This window comes from Chelonia mydas, chromosome 6, assembly GCF_015237465.2.
Source record: "Chelonia mydas isolate rCheMyd1 chromosome 6, rCheMyd1.pri.v2, whole genome shotgun sequence".
Taxonomy (NCBI): Eukaryota; Metazoa; Chordata; order Testudines; family Cheloniidae; genus Chelonia; species Chelonia mydas.
In genome coordinates, this window is record NC_051246.2 from 132,444,486 (window position 1) to 132,467,322 (window position 22,837).

Consider the following 22,837-nt stretch of genomic DNA (forward strand, 5'->3'; position numbering starts at 1 on the left):
TGACCCGGCCACAGCAAGCCAAATAGTTCTAATTAATTGTTGATTCAGCACTTGGTGTCAGGAATATAGACCACCTCATATCTTCCGACTTGTCAGTTCAGAGGGGTAAATAACTGATTGATTTTTCTGCTTGGAGCTGGTTGAGAACCACACGGGTGCAAGCCTGGCTGAAGCTGTGCGGGCGATGATACATAACCTAGGTTTGGATGTGCCTAACTGCTGGGGACAATTGAATGATAATGGTAATAACACAGCTGGCCGTTACACTAGTCTGCAGGCCCCTCTGTCATGGGAAAGCCGACTAATACAGTCTGTGCCCCGCACGGAACCCTCCTTACATGTAGTTGGAGTCAGCAGTTGCTCAGATGCAGTAGATTTGGGGGGCTTATGGAACCCTGTGCTCTCTCTGCTCTGTGTTGACATATCAGGGAAGTCTGTTTTCCACAGTGAAAACACGGACATTAGCCAGAGATTGAGACTCTCTGAAGTTTGTCAGACGTGCCCTTTCTACCAAGGCTAAACTACAGTGCGATTCCACAAGCCGGGGAAGATTCTGTCACAGATGAAAATCCGGCCCCTGGGGCTCGTTTAAATGCAGCGTCTCTTCAGAAGAAAATGGAGTAACTGCAGGCAGTTTTCATGATACACTTACATCACTTTACTTCAGTGGTTCAAACTGACCAGCATCCAACCACAGAAAACAGTCCAAGCCCGGGTCTATAGACGTTATACACTGATATTTCCTCTTCCAAGTTTTTAAATGGTCTTTCTGTACCTTCCTGCCAGGCAGTGAATCCATCACACTCTACTCAAATGTTGACTTTTGGTGATCAAACCATGGCACTCTGTGTTTCTGTGCAGTGGCACTTGCTTCTGTAACCGCTGTCTCAAAAGCAGAGAACTCCACAGAGGTTTTCAGCAGAACTCAAACACTGCAGCAGCCACTGACCTATGAATTGTAAAAGCGAGGAAGAAAAAGAAGACTAAGTTGCAGAAATATTGTCGCGTGAGCAATAACAATCTCATCCATGGGTAATCAGTGCCTGCCCAGATGTGTGGATTACCAAGGCAACAGACAACAGCAGAAGATTGGGTAGGTGTTTGTAAGCAGAATTCAGATGTGAAACCCAAGCACACAAAATAGTCATATTTGAATACCTTGTAATTGTCATGGAGAAAAATATATTTCATTTCCAATGTACATGAATGTACAAATCCGAGATTAATCAGATGAGTCTGATTGTTCTTCTCGCTAGCTGATCCTCTGAACTTGGACTCAGGCTATTGGATTTCATTTCAATAAGCATTCACTCTACCATATGAGGAATAATGGAAACCACAGGTGGCCAACCAGCTTCACAGGACATTTGGTGTGGGTCACTCGGCACACATAACACAGTGGTGCTATACCAGCTGGTACGTGAGACCTTCAGTTTCGCACTCCAGCAGTGAGTTTCTTTTTTTCTTTTAGAACATTTTCCAAACACGTGTACTAGTAACATAATACAGTTCAGGAATTAACAATCCAGGCTGTGCTCTGGAGTTTCCCTGTGCAATAACAGTGCACAGGGACTTTTTCCTTCAAGTCTCACTAACAACATTCACAAAGAATTTTTAGCAGCTGGAGGAACGTCAGAGAGAGATTAATGTTGGGATTATTTTTGTTTGTGAGATAGATAATGACTCTCTGCTGCAGTGCTCATGAGCACAACGGAAAGAAGAAAGGAGGAAAGCAGCAGTGTCCCCAAAGTTTCTAGGAGTTGCCATCTTATTCAGGAGAGAATCACGTTTTACCCTTATGTATAAAATTAAATTAAATTAAGAAAGAGGTGATTGGCGAAGGTCAAGAAGAGGCTAAGCATCAAGTGATGTAAAGAAATGATTGCCCTCCTGCCTTTTCCCACTAGATTACAGAGCCATGTAGTACCTGTGATTTTCTCCCCATGAAGGTAATGGCACATTGTAGTCAAGTAACCTTGTGATCTCATTCATAAACTAAGCAGATTGAGCTCTGTAAGTTTCTCACAGTAAGACATTTTCTCCAGCCCCCAAATCATTTCTGTGGCTGCTTCTCTGCTTTCTCTCCAATTTTTCAACAACATTTTTAAAATGTGGACACCAGAACTAGACACAGTATTCCAGAATCAGGGTCCTCAAAACCATCAGACCATGGGGGACTTTCAGGATCTTCATCCTCTTTTGTGTGGGATGGGATCTTCTCTTTCTATGCCTTTGAAGCTGCGGAGCGGCCTGCCTTCCCTTTGCCTTTCACTCGACTGGGTGCTATGGTAGCCTTTAGCTGGGATTTGGCATTTTCTTTTCTTTCCTCTCTGACTTGGATTTCTTGGCCACTGTTTTATTCTTCTTTTTTGAACTGCTGTAGTCACTATGATCATCATCTTCCATGAGGAAGTCTTCATCACTTCATCTCCTGGAATGGTGTCTCCTCGTCTTCCTCCTCACTGCCCACATCATCCAAATGCATCTCTCTTTGCTTGGAAGCTGCTTTGGATGCTGCCTGCTGTTGGTGACCTGTTTTTGGTGGTCTTCTTTCTCATCTTCACTGTCCTCTTCAGCCCTTTTCCTGGATTTGGAGACTGTCTTGTTCTTTCAGGTTTGGCTTTTTTTCCCCTTTCAAGCGAGAGGTAGCTGTGCTGAAATACAGTTTGGAATTACTGGAGGTGAATTTTAAAGACCCAATGCCTCTAGGGTGAAGTGCCATAATAATAAAAGCAGCCTGTTTCTGCTCCTTTATATGGTATAAAGATGGCGTCAGAGACTTTAAAAACCCCACACCTACTTTTTCCTACCTTTCTTTTCCCAGTAAAACCCGTCTCCTTGCCCAAACTTTTCCCTAATAGTAACTTCACCCATGCTTTTAAATAAATAGTAATAAATCAAGCCTGTCTATTGCCTGCAAGGAGAGAAGCGAATGTGATCATTTGCTGTCCTTTTTAATCATGGGAGGTGTTCAGTTATTACCGCGATGAGTGCCAATATAAGAATTAGATGGATCTTAGAAATATCAACTCCAGAGGATGCTTTGGAAGTCTAGTAAAGTAACATCAAAGAAGGCAACAGCTATCCAGAGCCTCAAGTGGACTCAACGAGACACCCCTTCTTCCTCACTTGGGGCCTGGAGGTACCATAGCTCAGTTTTCAGCCTCTTTCTACACTAGCTCACCTTCCCAGCTTCCAAAGATTGCCAGAGTCATTTAGGAATAAATAGAAGTCAAGATATTTCAACTCCAGTAGCGTTACTAGGTCTCCTGAGATAAATGTGGGTGGGCTGGAAAGATGCAATATTTTTTCCTATTCATCGCTTTCCAGTCATAAAGGGAGGGTGAGTTTGTGGTCCGGATAGCAGGAGGCCTGCAGAAACAGGTGCTGGGTGAGTGCTACTGGTACTGTCCACTCACTGAGACTCTGTTGTGTGTTTTATTCTTGGGTTCTCTGTTCAGGTACCAATGTGGGGTTGAAGGTGTTAACTTATCCAAAAGAAGATCAAGATGTAATTTGATTACGGTGTATACATGAATTCAAGGGGGAAAATCCTAGGTATCAATGAGCTCCTTAATCTAGCAGAGAAAGGCATAACAAGAACCAACGGCTGGACATTAAAGAGAGACAAATTCAAGTTAGAAATAAGGCATACATTTTAACAGTGAGGGCGATTAACCTTTAGAACAAACTACCAAGGGAAGTGGTAGAGTCTCCATCACTTGATGAATTTCTGGAAGATGTTCTGGCCAAACATAAGTTACTGCTCACAAAACAGGAGTAACTGGATGATATTCTTTGGCCTGTGATATACAGGACATCAGAATAATTGATCCAGCAGTCCGTTCTGACCATCAAGTCTATCGCTCCATACTTTAGCTGAACTGGATGAACCTTTGTTTATTCAAAGGATGCTTTTTTTGTGACGATGCTGTATTTCCATTTTGTGTTCTGTTCAAAACGCCTCCAAATAAAGAGCAAAGGCACCACAGCGAGAGCACGGACTCATGAGGATAAATAGTTTGTGAAAAGTCAATCAAACTTTATTGAACCCTCTAAAAGACTGACTTTGTCTTTGAGTCAAAGGTTTAGTTGGGTTCTTGTTGGATCATATTAAAGAAGTTCTGTATTAAAATCACAAATGAGTTTGAGTCCCCATAGTTTAAATTCCAGGGTATTACTAATTAAGAGGTCTCTTGGTTTTTGGTCTCTTGTTTTTACTGTTTCTCTCCCTCTCTGTGTGAAACTTGCAAGCTGCTAATTGTGTTCGTACATCCTAAGACAGAGTCTGTTCTCAAAGCAATACTTTGTAACAACAGAAACAGCACACAGAGACGCCCCACCCTTTTGTTGTATTTATCTCGCTTTGTTAACAATTGTGATTAAAATAGAGATAGAGGATGTATGTGGATGGGTGTTTGGTGTGCATAATAAATGAACGATCAGGGAGGTGCCAGCCTAAGAATCCAGCCTAGATCGGCTGAAGAAGGCGTCAAGTGGAAATAACCAGAGGACCCCTGGGGGGCAGACTGGAATCCACCCAACAGCCTCAAGGATGGGAGAACTGAAGAACAAGATGACATCTGGAAGCACAGAGCCGTCAGGAATGTGCCATCTGTTGATAGATTCAGCAACAGCATGATGAAGCAATTCCCATAGACTGGCATAGGAAGAAATTCCTATAAAAATGGACTCTAGAAAGTGAGAACTTTGGGGTCTGATTCTGCAAACCAACTTCCAGGAGCATCAGATGTGCATCTGACAAGGCCCTGCTCCCTCATGTCCAGGCCATCTGGCCAGTGGCTTGGCATGAGCAACTCTAAGGCTGGTAACTATGATAACAACCTTGCAGAACCTGTGTGTGTGTGTATGAATGAATGTGTGAATAAATATGAAATTGAATTGAACATTATAGCTATAACTAACTGCTTTCTATGATTCCTTCTGTATTCACAATATATGCATTTTGCCTTATCCCCTTTAATCAGATCCTGCTGGTTTTTATTTTATTGTATAACATTCTTATTTTGTTCCAACTGGTTTGCCATTCCTATGGTCTGAATTTGCAGCCCTTTTTTCACTTTGGACACATAGTCCCATGACTATATTTGGGAAGAAGTTGATTATTTTAGACTATTGGGGGCATAAATTTCATACAACTTTTGTAGGTGAAAGTCACAGATAGTGTGTCTAGTTTGAATTGTTACTTCATGAACTGGGAGAAGACACTATATAAGACTAAGAGTAATACTGGAGAAACTAGAAATATTAGATTTCTAGGGAACTAGTTGTAAGAGTTGGTGCAAGCCAACATAGCCAAGGGTGGCAGGCTCAGGGCCTTAATTAGTCAGCTCATTTGAATACATAATCATTTAGGGAAAGTAATATATGACATGAAAGTAATGAACATGCATGGCTGATAACATTAATATACCACGAACACTTAATAGCCATGTTTGATGGTTTATTGAGCACATTAAAGATTGTAGCTTCTGTGCAATGAGGGTGGTGTGCGCTTTTGAAGTCACCTTTTACTTCTGATGAACTGAACTAGCAAATTAGACAAATTAAGTGTCCATTATCTGGTGGAACTACTCACACACTGTACTGTATATTCTTCATGTGTGATTCAGCTGGGTGATGCAACTGGTGAGTTAATATTGGAGGATCATGAACTGCTGGTGAGTGCCATATTTGCTTTGGTAGTAGCTGTCTTAAAATCTTGAATTGTATATTAGATTGAAATATACACAATTCAGAAGGTGTTGGTTAGTGAACAAGGCTGAACCAAAAGTCACTTTCAAATTTGAAAGGATATTCTGAGATTATTTTCCATGCCTCATGCAGCTCTGCTTCTACTAATGAGTTTGCCCACTGACGCTGATCAAATAAATAGATTGGTATCAAAATATCCAAGATATTCGTAGGTCACTAAATACCTCCTTGTTCAGTGTTGCCCAGGTCTCTGAGAAGGAGTATTAATAATATCTCAAGCTAAATATAGTTGGACTATAGCAATGCTGTGTCAGATTATTGCCATGGTTATAATTGGCCATTATTAAGCATTCTGCCACCTTAATTGGTATTGTTCATTGAAGGCAAATCCTCTTAGCAAACTGAAAGCCTTTTGGGCATGCATATATAATGAAGGGGCCTATACTCCAGGGAAATTAGTGCCTATGAATTTGGGGAAAAGTGGCTGGTATAATCTCAAATTGCAGGAAATACTTCTCATAGTACCCAATTTGTAATCTACAATGAAACACGCAGGTTAGACTCACTTTTATTTTTTTTTCTTCCTTGACACTTCCCTGTTACCTTTCTATAGACAGTAAAACCTCAAAGATACGAACACCAGAGTTTCGCACTGACAGGTCAACCGGACACCATGTGGAACAGGAAGTAAGCAGCCAGGCAGCAGCGGAGATAAAAAACAAAAACAAAACCAGCAAATACCGTTCTGTGCCTGTCCCTACCCCTACCCCCACCCCCTACTCACCACACGGCGGGCAGCCACTTACCCAGCATCCTCGCCTCCTACCTGTATCTGGCTGGTGAGTCTTGCCCACATGCTCAGGGTTCAGCTGATCGCCATATTTGGGGTCAGGAAGGAATTTTTCTCCAGGGCAGATTGGAAGAGGCCATGGGGGGTTTTCACCTTCCTCTGAAGCATGGGGCACGGGTCACTTGCTGGAGGATTCTCTGCACCGTGAAGTCTTTAAACCATGATTTGAGGACTTCAGTAGCTCAGACATAGGTGAGAGGTTTATTGCAGACGTGGATGAGTGAGATTCTGTGGCCTGCATTGTGCAGGAGGTCGGACTAGATGATCGTAATGGTCCCTTCTGACCTTAAAGTCTATGAGTTTCACAGGCAGAGCTGTGATCCCCTGAGCAGGCAGAGCAGGAGCAGTTCTGGGATCTGCAGCTTTCCTGGGAGCCACAAGCAGAGTTCTCCTGCTCACCCCCCTCCGGGAAGGAAATTTCCCAAGCTCCTGCTGGAACCTGTCCCAGAGTGTTTGCTGCTGGAGCTGGAGTCCAAGCTCCTGCCTGCACGCTGCACTCTGGAGGAGCAGCTCAGTTTTAAAGGGCCACAGGGTGTCTCACTCATCATCCTTGCCACCAAGGGGCTAGAACCAGCTGCCTGTCCCCACTCCCACTCACCGGGCAGCCACTTACAGATAGGAGGTGAAGACGCTGAAGTTTGCAGGCACAGCTTTGAGCAGTCTGCCCTGAGGAGCATCCCATAACGTCCTGTTCAGAGTTACGCACATTTCAGAGTTACGAACAGCCTCCATTCCTGAGGTGTCCGTAACTCTGTATAATGGTTTAGTGGTCCAGTCTTAGCCAGGAACAATAAAGTAATGAAACAGGGGTGTGATGCTGTGTATAAGAAAGGTGATCATTTATATCACCGTTGTCACTGTTATACAATTACCATAAATCTTGTACAAAGTGTATCATGTAAGAAAAGTTGTGAATTGCTAAGTATAATTATCTTGTTTATATGCATGTGTCATCTTTGTATCTGAAGTTATGAATATTGTCTATGTATTTGTACCTTAAACATACGTTTTATTCCTGGCTGACACACACCAGATAGATTTACATTAAGGCTGGACAGTTGTGTTGATGGCCCGTTAATGACACTCCACTCTGACAAGGGGCCATCAAAGAATCTCATCCCATCCAGTAGACCAGGGGTAGTCAATAGGCAGACCGTGGGCCAAATCCAGACTGCCATAGGCTTTTGGTCAGACCGTGAAACTCTGGGAGGCTGTAGTCAGTTAGTGCAAGTGGGGCTAGTGCGCGTAGAGGAGTGACTGGCTTCCTACTGGCAGGTTTGGGGGAGATGGAGTCCAGGGCTGACTTGTAACTGAGGGGGCAAGTATCCCCCCCAGCCTCCCAAAATAGAGCCCAGCCAGGCATGGTGGGGATCTGAGCCTCAGCACCTGCTGGACATGCCAGGCTTGGGTTTTCAGTTGAAACCCCAAACCCCAAGCAACTTCACAGGGCTGAAGCCCCACACCCCAGCTCCATTTAGGAACGGTGTGGGGGACACCTGTCCCTCCAGAGTTATGAATCAGCCCTGGGAGCCTGCTGGGCTCATGCTGTCAGTCCCGCGGGGGTGGGGAGCGTGGGGACCAGCTCTCCCAAGCCCACCAGCATGCAGCCAGTCACTCCTCTACCTAGACTAGCCCACCCCACACTACTGTCCACAGCCCTGCAGAGTTTTGCAGTCCAATCAAGAGCCACTAGCCGTCTGGATTTGGCCCACGATTCACCTACTGACTGCCCCTGCAATAGGCCCTGAACACGGCACCTTATGTGTTCATTGAACCGGGGCACTTGCGATGTGAAAAATGTTTCTCTGGAGTCTGGACCTTGACCAAGAAATCTGGACCTTGACAAAAATAACTGACTACCCCTGCAGTTGAGCTTTCCTGGGCATGCCTTAGACGGCAAGGAGCCAGTGACCACCCCCTGTGATTCAGCAAAACGTGTGAGATGCTCAAGTGATCCTGGTCTCCATCTTGGGCCAGTAACTTCCCATACACAGGGGCTGTGGGCTTTGTTTGGGACAGTAAATTTCCCTCCACATGGCAAAGGATATAAAAAACACCCAAGACAACTCCATTTTGCCTTTTCCTGCTCCAACTTCTCTGGACTGTGCATTTACAACTAAAAAGGATTATTTGAACTTTGGACTGAGGACCTTCCAATCTTTTGGAAGTTACCAGAGAGACTTTTGCAAGGCCGCAGTCTATCCCATCACTGCTATAAACCTGATAATAAGGACTTTGCAATCATTTATATGTATGCGATCTATTAACCATGTATAACTCTCTTCTTTTTTTTGATTAATAAATCTTTAGTTAGTTTACTAAGGATTGGCTGACAGCGTGATATTTGGTTAAGATCTGAAATATATATTGAGCTAGAGGTAAGTGTCCGATCCTTTGGACTGGCATAACTTTAAATATGGTGAAATGAGTTTTCAGTAACCTCTCACTATATTAGACCTGTTTGTCTGGATGGGGGACAAGGGCTGGAATGTTTAATGGGGACTGTGTTTGGCTTCTGGTTAACCAGTGTGGTACTGCAGAACCTTGGTGAATCTAATTATAGAATAAACCACCAGTTTTTGGGGATTGTCTGCCCTGATTCTTGCAGTCTTCCCTGACTGCAGACTTTCCAGTGTGGTCCATCCCAGGCACTCAGTCACAAGGGGTTGTCAAACTTGTTTGCCTTATTAATAAAGTTGTCTTCACTATTTAAGAATAGCACATAACAAGGAGAGGTATACAATACTCAATCTTTTTGGAACTGAAACTTGCAGCTGATGACTAGAATGACAGTCTGGTCACAGTACTGTCTGGTATGATTAATAAATCAGTTTTACAGTCTTTTATAGCCAGTCTCTTGACAATCTGTAAATTCCCTTTTTGCACATGTGACAAATGTACATATCCCCTTTTGTTCGGTACATGCTGAAAATTTCCAAGCACATATTACAATATTTAAACTACCCATATTAATATGGTTAGTGCATTTTGTGATTAGAACACTTGTTCTGTTAACTAGGACACTACGCTAAACTTTAGGCAACTAAACTTTCCATTCCCCCTAGATAAAATTTTCCATTCTTAAGTTATGTAACTTTTATTAACACTCTTATTACAAATTATTCTTAAAGCTTGCTAGGTGTTTGGTTCTCTTGTCTCAGGTTTTTACTTAACAATGGATCCTTTGGCCTAGTGGTCAATATCCCTATTCAGGGTCAATGACTTTTATAGCCTTTCTCCAAATCTCATGATTGTAGGTTTAACTGTGATGCAAACTGAGCTAAGGCCCGCTGATATCCGGTCCATGTACCAAGTGTTTATTCTCCCCCTTGGTCATCTTCCATGCATCATTGCAAGGTCCATCCCATCAATATAGCTCAGGTCTCCACTGAACATATCCATCCCAGTGCAACTTAGCCTCCCTCAACTTGTCTTCATCTGGGACAACTCACATTAGATCCCTCACAACCTCATTTTTCCCTATCATGGAGAGTCCAATCATTTGACCATCTCAACATCTTTGTTCCGTGGTGGAGAGCATCCTGATTTCTTCTCTTGTGACTGGTCGGATTTCTGTTCCATACATGAAGATTGGTTGAATTTCAGGTTTATACCGTAGCCCTTTATTTTATTTAAATTTAATTTAGTGATTTTGTATTACACCACCGTGGGTTCAGCTCCGGTTGCTACAGTTTCAAGCTCAACCGAGTGAAAATCACCTTTGGTACTTGTGTCAGATTTGGAGACTCTAGGAACATTAGAAGTCCAAGGAGAGTGATCGCTGACACAATCATAAGTAAAAAGTCTTCTCTGTCCTACAAGTTTTATTAAAGTAATAAGTAAAATGATAATTAACAACGCACATATAAATCCTATAAAACCCAGGCAAGAATTCATAATTCATAATCACATCTTCAAAGAGATTCTAGAGTCAGATGGATCTTTCACCAGATAATCATCAGTAGAGAGATGATTCCTGTTGGGGCTTTCTATGGGTCTTCCCTTTGGTCTTCCCACTCTTACCCAACAAGGGAACCTCTTTTTATATTGTAATTTTTGACCACATCTAACACCTTATGCGTATGCATGAAGATTTCAACTCTCTTTTCTTTATCTGTGCTTCCACACCCCTTGAATATTGGGGTACCCTGTTTTTCATAGGTTGTTTCTTAGTTCCTCTTATTCTCATTAGCATCTATGCACAACCTGTGATCAAGACAGAAAAGTCAAAGATTTTACAATTGGGTGTCTTTTGGTCTTGGACAATACATTGTGGTCTATTGCAATCTATTTTTCTGTAACATCACCTATTGGCACGTCTGTTACAGTAATCTTGTGATTTACTGGCATAGGGTTATTTCTCAGTCACTGACTCAAGTCAAGTGTTCTTAAGCTCATGGCCTAGTCTGGCCAAGTTAAAATCTTACAGGTCTCAGCCTGTAGGCCCTGTGTTCCAGTCATGCTTTACTTATATAACTAATACATACTCCACACTCTAAATATTTGTCAATCTTATACTTCTATAATCCTATCTCTTAAAGCTATTTAGCATATATTGATTATATAATAGCTATGAATTGGCCATAACACCACATAACACAATGATAAATGGGTGATAAAATGAACTAAGTGGTTACAATACACTCTACCTTTTAATTCTACTGGCATCATTTAATCACAGAGAATTGGGGTCAGCCCCCACCATTTGTAGCACACAGTTCTGGTATGATGCCAGGCATCATTCAGGAGGGCAACCATTGGTCCTAGGTATTTAAACTCTTTCACTCTTCTAAGCTCTCTCCCTGTAATATCATTTATGGTGAGTCCTCCTTGGCCTCAGTTATCATAGTCTCAGTCGAACCACCATTCGCTCTAAGTCCCGTCTGCTCAAAATGGTGTTGCCACCATTCAAAGCTGGTTTGCAGGGTTCCACAATCTTCTGCACGTATCATTAGCCATCAGCACACAGCATATTCCAAGGTTGCTCTATTCGCATATCCTCACATATCCCTTCCAAGGCAACCACACACACTTGTACGTTTGGTTTATAAAAACTAGGTGTATTCTTCAGAAGAATTTTCTCCAAAGTTAAATGACTTCCTTGCCATTCAGTTGTATAAAATCTACTCATCCCAGAACTCACTGCATTTAGAAACCCTAAAAGGCAGGACTGAATTTGATCATATATAAAACTTTGATTATCTTAAAAGCAAGGGGGAAAAGATGATGTATAACGGAAGAAATAGAACTGCATCAATTGTCGATAATTCTCCGACTGAAAGTTTCTTTTCTACAGATGGCAGCAGTGGAAGTGACAGTGCTGCACTCTGGGATAATCATAGCAACCCTTGAAACATGTAATCCAGGGGAGTTATTTTTTTTTCTGATATTAAATTTTAATATCCTGAATATATATATTTAACACTGTGTCACAAGAAACGGAGCATTATGCTCACACTTAGACCAACGTACGCCGGGGCTATTTCCATCCGCAGCAGAAAAGGAAAACAAAAGAGGTTTGCAATCATAAGAACATAGGAATTGCTGAACTGGCTCAGACTTGAGGCCTGTCTAGCCCGTATCCTGTCTCTGACACTGGCTAGCACCAGATGGTTTAGAGGAAGGGGGAAGAATCCCACAATAGCAGATGTAGGATAATCTGCCCCTTACATTAAGTCTCATCCTGGTCTCTAATAGTTAAAGACTAGTTTAAGATCTGAGGAATAAGGGTTAATAACCCTTCCAAAATTTAACTTTTATAACTCTGGATATTCTTGATATCCATATAAATGTCCAGTTTCTTACAGAATCTTGCTGAAGTCTTGACCTCAAATACTACCCATGGTAATGAGTTCTGCAGTCCAATGACTAATTAGTATGAACAAATATTTCCTCTCATGAATTTTGAATTTGTGATAATTCATTTCATTTAATGTCCCCCTCACCCCATTTTTGTGTTACGAGATGGAGGGAAAACAGAAGCTCCTGCTTTACCTTTTGTAGACCATTCACTATTTGATATCTTTGTATCATGTTCCCTCTTGTCTTCTTTCTAAATTAAACAAACAATCTCATTCATTTCAATCTTTTTTCAAAGGGGAGTTTTCCAGGCCCTTGAACATTGTCATCATGCTTCTCTGGACCCCATCTATTTCTGCAATTGCTTTTTGAGATGCAGTGACCAGCACTGCACACAGTAGACTGGCTGCCTATGCAATGCATTGTGGGAGATAGGCATGTCGGAATGGGATCCACAAAAGCCAGCTCTCTGAGCAGGGGGCCACCTAAACCAGCCAGTAGCAGCTGGATCTCAGGTGCCTAAACCCAACATTTAAGCACCACTAAGTCTGTTTGTGGATCTGGGCCCTTGTCATCCCTGTGCTGGCCACAATTTGGGATCACACTGTTGCAGAATCATTCAAATTGTTTCTGGTTTCTTGGTGAAAGAATGTTTTGTTTTTCACTTCTGGCAATTCAAGAGATGTTTACTTTCGTGGGTGGCACATAATGGAGGCTTGGGGAGGCTAAGCCTTCCCAAACCTCTGCTAATGCTCCCCACTGTGGACTGGAGCTGGGCTGTGGCTGGCCGCAGAGCTCCTCTAGGTGGCCAGAGTTTGGGGCTCCTTCAGGCAGCCAGGGCTCGGGGTAGCTCAGGATGGTGGGCCGAGTCTTAGGGCTGCTTGGACAGGCCAGTTGGGGTCTTCCAGCTGCAGTGGTGGGCTCGGGGCTCCTCTGGCCCCAGTGGGCAAGAGTGGGCACAAGGGGCAGAGTGGGGCGGAGCCTCAGGTGGAAGGGGCGGGGACTCAGGCAGAAGGGGCAGGGCCTCGGCAGAAGGGGCGGGCCAGGGCCTCGGCAGAAGGGGCAGGGCAGGAGCAAGCCTCCTCCAACGAGGCATTCACATGCTTCCCGTGTCTAGCTTCCAGTTAGAACTGTTTAAATGTATATCTCAGTATCACTTACTATGCTCCTTCAAGAACTAAAAGTTTAGTGAGTTCTCTGCTTCAATCGCCAATTAACAAAACAAACATAACTCACATAACAAAGCCATCATATGCTTGTTTACTGGAGTCATTCGGTAAATGCAGACCTACTAAAATCCTTAGTGTTTCGTTATTGTCTTCTCACAATTCAACCACCGGCCTGATACTTCTTTCAAAACGCCTTATGTGCAGAATATGTTGCTTCAGATAAGTTGACTATTTACAGGATACTGAATCTATTACAGGGCTGTAGTTTTAACAACAAATAATTTCTGAAAATAACATAAATCAAGGTTTGAAAAGTAACAAAGGACGTCTGATGTAAATCAACCTTTGTGCCTAGTTATTTTTCTTATTCTTCTAGACTCTGTATTTTCCTTCAATCAATTGTGCTAGTAAATTTTGCAGTGATACACTGTGGCTGCAGTGCTGTTATTGCTTGAATGTGGATAAAAATAACTAGTAGGGAATCGAGCTCTGAGATGCAGAATGCAAATCTTGTTTTGCTCTTGAAATCTGTAAATACAACTGATGCTGCATCAGCATGTCAGCTTCAACATAAAAAGAGCTTGATAAATAACATGCAAGGAAAGAGAAAATAAAGTTATAGACAATCTCTCAGCTGTGAGGTCTCCTTATAGCTCCCAGTGTGGGAGAATATTTATTTGTGGAGATGGAGAACTAGGGACCCAAAATATGGAGCTTTTATAAAGAGGATGAGAAGAGTATGGGGGTGGGAGACAGGTATATTTGCAAATACAGCAAAAGCAAAGAAATCAAGGGATAAAACACCTACCTAAGGTGCCCTGCTCTGATGTATGAAACACGGTTAAAGCAGCGAGGGGTGAGTATGAGGAAGTGGTACTGTGCTGGGAATGGGCAACAGGGGATGGATCACTCAATAATTGCCCTGTTTTGTTCATTCTCTCTGAAGCACCCGGCAAAATCAAGGAAAGGCTGAAACTGGCTCCACTGAGTGAAGAACAGGAATGTAATAAATGCCAGTCACATGGTTTTGTGTGAAATAGACTTTGTCAAACAAACTTGATATATTTTTTTGGATGAAATTACAAGTTTGGTTGATAAAGATAACTGCACTTAAAGCCGTTTGACTCAGCACCACCTGAAATACTGACGAAAGTTAGCACTGTACAGAATCAATGTGACCCACATCAAATGGATTAAAAACTTGTTAACTGATAGATCAATCCTATTCACTATCTTATCAATTATTTAGAAGAAAATATAGAAAGCTTGTCAGTAATGACAGGTTTCAGAGTAACAGCCGTGTTAGTCTGTATTCGCAAAAAGAAAAGGAGTACTTGTGGCACCTTAGAGACTAACCAATTTATCTGAGCATGAGCGTTCGTGAGCTACAGCTCACTTCATTGGATGCATAGCATATCGTGGAAACTGCAGAAGACATTATATACACACAGAGACCATGAAACAATACCTCCTCCCACCCCACTCTCCTGCTGGTAATAACTTATCTAAAGTGATCATCAAGTTGGGCCATTTCCAGCACAAATCCAGGTTTTCTCACCCTCTGCCCCCCCCCCCCCCCACACACACACAAACTCACTCTCCTGCTGGTAATAGCCCATCCAAAGTGACCACTCTCTTCACAATGTGTATGATAATCAAGTTGGGCCATTTCCAGCACAAATCCAGGTTTTCTCACCCCCCCCCCCTTTCCCAAAAACCACACACACAAACTCACTCTCCTGCTGGTAATAGCCTATCCAAAGTGACCACTCTCCTTACAACGTGCATGAAAATGAAGGTGGGCCATTTCCAGCACAAATACAGGTTTTCTCACCCCCCAACCCCCATACTCACACAAACTCACTCTCCTGCTGGTAATAGCCCATCCAAAGTGACCACTCTCTTCACAATGTGTATGATAATCAAGTTGGGCCATTTCCAGCACAAATCCAGGTTTTCTCACCCCCCCCCCTTTCCCAAAAACCACACACACAAACTCACTCTCCTGCTGGTAATAGCCTATCCAAAGTGACCACTCTCCTTACAACGTGCATGAAAATGAAGGTGGGCCATTTCCAGCACAAATACAGGTTTTCTCACCCCCCCCAACACACACACAAACTCACTCTCCTGCTGGCAATAGCTCATCCAAACTGACCAGTCTCCCCACAATGTGCATGACAATCAAGGTGGGCCATTTCCAGCATAAATCCAAGTTTAACCAGAACGTCTGGGGGAGGAGGGGTAGGAAAAAACAAGGGGAAACAGGCTACCTTGAATAATGACTTAGCCACTCCCAGTCTCTATTTAAGCCTAAATTAATAGTATCCAATTTGCAAATGAATTCCAATTCAGCAGTTTCTCGCTGGAGTCTGGATTTGAAGTTTTTTTGTTGTAAGATAGCGACCTTCATGTCTGTGATTGCGTGACCAGAGAGATTGAAGTGTTCTCCGACTGGTTTATGAATGTTATAATTCTTGACATCTGATTTGTGTCCATTTATTCTTTTACGTAGAGACTGTCCAGTTTGACCAATGTACATGGCAGAGGGGCATTGCTGGCACACGATGGCATATATCACACTGGTGGATGTGCAGGTGAACGAGCCTCTGATAGTGTGGCTGATGTGATTAGGCCCTGTGATGTGACCAGAGAGATTGAACACTTCAATCTCTCTGGTCACGCAATCACAGACATGAAGGTCGCTATCTTACAACAAAAAAACTTCAAATCCAGACTCCAGCGAGAAACTGCTGAATTGGAATTCATTTGCAAATTGGATACTATTAATTTAGGCTTAAAAAGAGACTGGGAGTGGCTAAGTCATTATGCAAGGTAGCCTATTTCCCCTTGTTTTTTCCTACCCCCCCCCCCCCCCAGACGTTCTGGTTAAACTTGGATTTATGCTGGAAATGGCCCACATTGATTGTCATGCACATTGTGGGGAGAGTGGTCAGTTTGGATGAGCTATTGCCAGCAGGAGAGTGAGTTTGTGTGTGTGTTGGGGGGTAGGGTGAGAAAACCTGGATTTGTGCTGGAAATGGCCCACCTTGATTATCATGCACATTAAAGGGAGAGTGGTTACTTTGGATGAGTTATTACCAGCAGGAGAGTGAGTTTGTGTGTGTATGGGGGTGCGGGGGGGTGAGAAAACCTGGATTTGTGCTGGAAATGGCCCACCTTGATTATCATGCACATTGTAGGGAGAGTGGTCACTTTGGATAAGCTATTACCAGCAGGAGAGTGAGTTTGTGTGTGTGGTTTTTGGAGGGGGGTGAGGGGGTGAGAGAACCTGGATTTGTGCAGGAAATGGCCCACCTTGATTATCATACACATTGTGAAGAGAGTGGTCACTTTGGATGGGCTATTACCAGCAGGAGAGTGAGTTTGGGGGGGGGGGGGCGGAGGGTGAGAAAACCTGGATTTGTGCTGGAAATGGCCCAACTTGATGATCACTTTAGATAAGCTATTACCAGCAGGAGAGTGGGGTGGGAGGAGGTATTGTTTCATGGTCTCTGTGTATATAATGTCTTCTGCAGTTTCCACAGTATGCATCCGATGAAGTGAGCTGTAGCTCACGAAAGCTCATGCTCAAATAAATTGGTTAGTCTCTAAGGTGCCACAAGTCCTCCTTTTCTTCTTGTCAGTAATGTTTGCAGAAGATAGAGATTGGTGAAGTGGTAAATAATGATGAGGACAGGTAGTTTATCCAGACATATCTGGATTGCTTGGTAAACAAGTCTTTTAATGCAGCCAAATGTCAGAGCACACATTTAAGAAAAGAGAATGCAGGTTATACTTACAGAATGGAGGACAGGATCAAGAAAGCAGCGACTCTGAGCTCCCAGCATAATGCGGCAGCTAAGGGGGCTCGCTCTATATCTGTGTGTACAAATAGGGGCAAACGGAGTAGCGCAGGGAGGCAGCATGAGCTCTGTGTGCAGCATTAGTGAGACCATTACTGTGGTACTTGGTCCAGCCCTGGGGTCCACAACTGAGCAACTGGAAAGGTTTCAGAAAAGAGCTGCAAGAATAATTTGATTTCTGGAAACCGGTCCTTATAGTAGGAAACTAAAGAAGATCAATCTATTTATTTATCCAAGGGAAGGTTTAGAAGTGACTTAAAAACAGTGTGTGTCTACCAGCACAGGGAGGTTTCTAATTATGGAGGGATCCTTGATATAACACAAAACAGCAAAACAAGATGGCTGACACATTCAGACTGAAAACAAGTGCATAGAACATTGAAGGTAATTTGCTATGGAAGCAATTTACCCAGGGTTGTGGTGAATTCTCCATCTCTGGAAATCTTTAAATCAGGACTCGCTGTTTCTCCAAAAAAGAGGCTCTTCTTCTATCACCAGGTATTAGGCTGGAGACAGCAATTACGGAGTGAAATTCTGTGTCCTGTATTATGCAGGATATGATTGTACTATTCCCTTCTGACCTTAAAAACCAAATAATTCTATATTAAATGAGGTGAGATGGTTAAAAAACCCTCTTGAAATTATATCCATTTTTATCAACTTCTTAAGACTTTCCAACATCTAACTTATTCAAAATTAGAAGATTCTGTGTATGTGCTCATTTCATCCTCTGAGCACTTTTCCCATAAATTAAAGCACAGTATAAAGCCAATAATTTAAACACTTGACCATACCCTTGTGCACATTTACATAGAAAGCTACTAGTCCTAAAGGGTTAAAGTGCCCTGAAGAGGGGGAAACATTGTAATCACCAGATTATTCTTTTGCTTTAAGTTTCCTTTTCTCTCCCCTTTGCACATTCATTACTGAAAAAGTTTCCCCTCACTCAATAAGCTCTGCATTTTCTTTCAGGGATGTTTACCACTGAACAAACTCTAAGTAATTAAACAATTCATTATACTGTTTTTAGAGAACATCTTTTTTTCTTTAGTGCTCGTTAGCCTGAAGAAATAGGCAAATCAATAATGTGTGTTTTCCTTTTAATGTAATATTTTTAGATACTGCTTTTAATTCCTCGTGGACTCATAGTCCCTTCTGGCCTTAATGTCCATCATGATCATCTAGTCTACTGATTCTCAAACTTTTGTACTGGTGACCCCTTTCCCATAGGAAGCCTCTGAGTGCGACCCCCCCTTATAAATTAAAAACACGTTTAAATATATTTAACACCATTATAAATGCTGGAGGCAAAGCGGGGTTGGGGTGGAGGCTGACAGCTCGCGACCCTCCACATAATAACCTCATGACCCCCTGAGGGGACCCGACCCACAGTTTGAGAACCCCTAATCTAGTCTTGTGGCACCTTAGAGACTAACCAATTTATTTGAGCATGAGCTTTCGTGAGCTACAGCTCACTTCATCGGATGCATACTGTGGAAATCGCAGAAGACATTTTATACACAGACACCATGAAACAATGCCTCCTCCCACCCCACTCTCCTGCTGGTAATAGCTTATCTATCACTTTAGATAGAGGAGGCATTGTTTCATGGTGTCTGTGTATAAAATGTCTTCTGCGATTTCCACAGTATGCATCCGATGAAGTGAGCTGTAGCTCACGAAAGCTTATGCTCAAATAAATGTGTTAGTCTCTAAGGTGCCACAAGTCCTCCTTTTCTTTTTGCGAATACAGACTAACACGGCTACTACTCTGAAACCTAATCTAGTCAGTTCTCCTGCAGATCGCAGGCCACAGAACCTCACCCACCCACTCCTGTCATAGGCCCATAACCTCTGGCTGAGTTACTGAAGTCCTCAAATCATGGCTTAAAGGCTTCAAATTACAGGGAATCCGCCATTTACTCTAGTTCAAACAAGCAAGTGACCTGCCATACTGCAGATGAAGGAAAACAAACAAACAAAAAAAACAGGGTCTCTGGCAATTTTCCCAGAAGGGAAAATTCCTTTCCAGCTCCAAATATGGTGATCAGTTAGACATTGAGCATGTGGGCGAGACCCATGACCCATAAAACTGGGAACGAATTCTCTGTAGTACCTCGAAGCCCGCCCCATCTATTGTCCCATCGCCAGCTGTTGGAGGTAGTTGCTAATAGCAGTTGAATATTGGGCCATACGTCATTATAGGCAGTCCCATCGTACCCTCCCCTCTACAAACTTATCAAACTCAGTCTTGAAACAAATTAGGTCTTCTGCCCCCACTGGTCCCCTTGGGAGGCTGTTCCAGAGCTTCACTCCTCTGATGGTTAGAAACCTTCATCTAATTTCAAACCTAAACCTGTTGATGGACAATTTATATTCATTTGTTCCTGTGCCTACATTGGACCTTAGTTTAAATAACTCCTCTCCCTCCCTCACGTTTATCCCTCTGATGTATTTATAGAGAGCTATCGAATCCCCCCTCAGCCTTTGTTTGGTTAGACTAAACAAGCCAAACTCGTTAAGTCTCCTCTCGTACAGTAAGTTCCCCATTCCTCTGATCATTCTAGTAGCCCTTCTCTGAACCTGTTCCCGTGTGAATTCATCTTTCCTAAACATGGGAGACCGGAACTGCACGCAGTATTCCAGATGAGTCTTTTGAGTCTTGCAGCATGTCTGTTACAGTAATAACATTTGTTATGATCACTTTTCTGCCCTTTCTTATATGTAGGTACTATATATGCAATTCTCTTGTCATCGGGTACAATCCCCGAGTTTACAGAGTCCTTAAAAATCCTTGCTATTGAGTTTGCAATTTCACTTGCCAGTTCCTTTAATATTCTTGGATGGAGATGATCTGGGGCCCCCAATTTGGTCCCATTTAGCTGCTTGAGTTTGGCTTCCACCTCAGATGTGGTAATTTATACCTCCGTATCTGCGTTCCCATTAGCCACCCTGTCACTGTCACCAAGCTCCTCTTTAAATAACCGAAGCCAAGTATTTGTTAAAGTGTTGGGCCAGGCCTAGATTATCTTTATTCTCCACCCCATTCTCAGTGCTTAGTGGTTACACTTCTTCTCTCCTTGTTTTCTTTGTATATGTACAGCTAAAGAGCTTTTTAACTATTGGTTTTAATTTTGAAGGCCCAGCTCCGCTTGGCTTTTGCCTATTCACCAATACAAGGAGCCTGGGAACCAAACAGGAGAAATTGGAATTGCTTATCTAGGAGCATAAATTCAACCTAGTTGGTGTTACTGTGACCTGGTGGAATCATTCGTGCTATCGGGAATAAACTGCTTAGGAAGGATCGAGTGTGCAAAAGGGGAGGAGGAGCAGCACGCTACATCGAAGCTAGCATTACCCATTTAAGGTCTCTGTTTCTCTTCATGTCTTTGGTTCTCAACATCTCAATTTCTTATCAATGCTGAGTACAGGGGCAGAATTACTTCTCGTGTCTTGCTTACAATACTCCTGCTAATACATCCCAGAATGTTGTTCGCTTTTTTGTAACTGTTGACTCATATTTAATTTGTGATACACTATAACCTCTATATGGTTTTCCGCAGTACTCCTTCCTAGTCAGCCATTTCTTATATTGTGTTGGCACAATTGATTATTTCTTCCTAAGTGGAGTACTTTACATTTGTGCTTATTGAATTTCATTCTATTTATTTCAGACCATCGATCCAATTTGTTAAGAACATTTTGAATTGTAATCCTGTCCTACAAAGCACTTGCAACCCCTCTTGTCTTGGTATTGTCCACAGACTTTGGAAATGCTCTCTCTATGCCATTATCCAAATCACTTATGGAGATATCGAATAGAACCGGATGTAGGACAGATCCATGCGGGACCCCACCTGACTTGCCCTTTCATTCTGTGAACCGTTGATAACCATTCCCTGAATACGGTTTTCCAACCAGTTGTGCACCACTTTACAGTAGTCTATATCTCCCGCATTTGCTTATGAGGGAAAATATATCCTAGAAGGCACACCATCCGTTTGTCTTCCTATCCCTTGCAGAATGTTATTTTGATTATTCTGACTATTGACACCCCAGCCAGCAAGGATTGTCTGTCTCCCTTGAACAGTTGGAGATCTCTTTTGGAGCAAAGCTTGGTTTACTTAACAGTTGGGACAAACACTTTTGGTTTTCAAGTTTGTGCTGAAAACTCAAAAATGTTTGTGGAAAACTTGGATGAAAACCAGTTTGTTTTTACTGTTGTTGTTGTTATGGGAGCTGTTTGTTTGGATTTATTTGTTATTTTGCAAACTTCTATGGGAAAAAAAACATTTGTGGATGAGCTCTACTTCTTATGTGTTTTCCCCATTCACACATGACAGAGTGGATGCCAGGCAGAGTGAAGCAGGCATATGATAATTAGGTCGATAAACTCCCCCACATCACCAGGAACAAGAAATATAAATAAGAACTGGAGAAAGTCTTAACTAAATTGCACATATATAAAGAGAGAAGGCTTTTGGTCGTCCTGAAACCATGTTCTTCTATGTTACAAAAATATGCTATAGAAACCAATTATCCACTGCACTGGCCAGTGTCACTGAAATCAGATATGTAGCAAATAAAGGTATTTTGACTAAGGCAACAAAACCAGCAGATTCTCAGACTACCAATTAAGGAAGTAATAGGCATCTGAAGTGGAAAGGAAAATAAAACATTTTAAGTAAAAGAAGACATTTAAACCATTTCTGCCTCGTTTGCTGTGTTTTACTAAAATTCTGTGCAGAAGAACAGGATAAATCAGAGAACATTGTCAAAATAACCTCAAAAGCAGCAGAAAGATAAACACAAGTAGAAAGCTGAAATCCCTAGCAAAACGTTGCACAATTGACATTACTACACAGTCACTTAAGAGACATTGTACAAAGCTATTAGGGATAGAATGATAACCTTATTAAAATGAATTTTAAAGGTGCACTCTCCATTCATTCTTCAAATGAGTTATAGACTTCATAGATAGTAATTGCTTAATTGGAAGACTGCCACTATATCAGTCTTTGCGAGGGAAGGACAAACAAGATGGGCATGTGACCCCTTTTTACTATTATTTCCTTGTACTGCGGTAGCACCTACAGGACCCAGCTGACACCAGGGCTCATGGCTCTCTTGTGCAAGGTGCTGTACATGCCCATACTAACAGACAGTACCTACCCCAAGGAGCTCACCATCTAAACAGACAAATTACATATTGTTATCTCCATTTTACAGATGGAGAATGGAGACACAAAGATTATGACTCTCACTCAACAAAGCAGTTAGGTGTGAGTAGTCCCGTTGGCTTAGAGTGCTTGTGTGCTTAATTGCTTTGCTGAACTGAGGCCTAAGTGACTTGACCAGTGTCACAGGAAGTCTGTGGTAGCACCAGGAACTGAATCTAAGTTCCTGAGTCCCATTCTGGTGCTTTATTCACAGGGCCC

General features: G+C 42.5%; 1 pseudogene; it reads right to left on the reverse strand.

Moving 5' to 3' along the window:
* Positions 1-1,614: 1,614 nt before the first annotated feature.
* LOC102947693 overlaps positions 1,615-22,837 on the reverse strand; it is a 125,163-nt pseudogene continuing 103,940 nt past the window's right edge.